General features: G+C 48.4%; 2 non-coding genes across 2 annotated transcripts; both read left to right on the top strand.

Moving 5' to 3' along the window:
- Nucleotides 1–554: 554 nt before the first annotated feature.
- Pmar_PMAR002586 lies at nucleotides 555–626 on the top strand. The gene has a single exon. It is a non-coding gene; the product is annotated as a tRNA-Gly (tRNA).
- Nucleotides 627–727: 101 nt separating this feature from the next.
- On the top strand, nucleotides 728–800 carry Pmar_PMAR002585. Its single transcript has one exon. It is a non-coding gene; the product is annotated as a tRNA-Met (tRNA).
- Nucleotides 801–1,055: the final 255 nt, after the last annotated feature.

Genomic DNA, 1,055 nt, shown 5'->3' with positions numbered 1-1,055 from the left:
AGGTGCAGCTTTACCGACTGCATAGATCAGTCTTACCGAAAAATTTCCACTAAACAGAAACGGTGTTTTCGTACCATTCCGTGCGATTGGCCCAACCGTGCCAGTTCAGGGGAAAAACAACGTTAATAAAGCGTTGTCCGTGCATAGAAAAGAGCTATTCACCTAGAGTAGAACTCCTTGCAGGAATGATGAATGACCGCCCGGTACCTCAGAACGCGTTGCGGAGATGAACCAACAGCCCAAATTCACGAGCCGCCGCATGCGGTCTCAAAATGTGCTTGCAAGCAGGAACTTCGATGTCACGAAAAAGTTGTGCAGCTTGTGCCGAGCTAGCTGTAGTATGCGATGAGAACCTTACCAGTTGGAGTTATCAATCGAGATGGAATGCTGCCTACCATGCGAGAGATATAGTAGCAGTTCGCGATCTCTGGTACGCGTTTAAGGCCTAATCAGACTCTTGGCCGCGGGATGGTTGACGACGGTACGTCCGAGAAGGGATTCAGATGTCCCTCTACAAGTATCGCAGGAATACTCAATCACTACATAAGTGATATGCACCGCTAGTCTAATGGTTAGGATATCTGCCTTCCAAGCAGATGGTCCGGGTTCGATTCCCGGGCGGTGCAGTTTGTATCAACGAGGGAAGGGTCTTTAGGCTATCGTGGAATAGTTATGCTCAGCACGTCAGGGCGATACAGGAGTTTGTAGTACAAACTTTGTACGCATGAGCAGCTTGGCGCAGTGGATAGCGTGTTGGGCTCATAACCCAAAGGTCCCTTGATCGAAACAAGGAGCTGCTACTCATCACAATACACCCGAGATGGTTATCAAACTGAGAGGTGCAGCTTATCGACTGCATAGATCAGTCTTATCGAAAAATTTTTACTAAACAGGGTCGGTGTTTTCGTACCATTCCATGCGATTGGCCCAACCGTGCCAGTTCAGGGGAAAAACAACGTCAATAAAGCGTTGTCCGTGCATAGAAAAGAGCTATTCACCTAGAGCAGAACTCCTTGCAGGAATGATGAATGACCGCTCGGTACCTCAGAACGCGT

Source organism: Perkinsus marinus, assembly GCF_000006405.1.
Source record: "Perkinsus marinus ATCC 50983 genomic scaffold scf_1104296952072, whole genome shotgun sequence".
Taxonomy (NCBI): domain Eukaryota; phylum Perkinsozoa; order Perkinsida; family Perkinsidae; genus Perkinsus; species Perkinsus marinus.
Note: the sequence above shows the minus strand (reverse complement) of the source record. Positions and strands in the feature narration are given on the sequence as shown.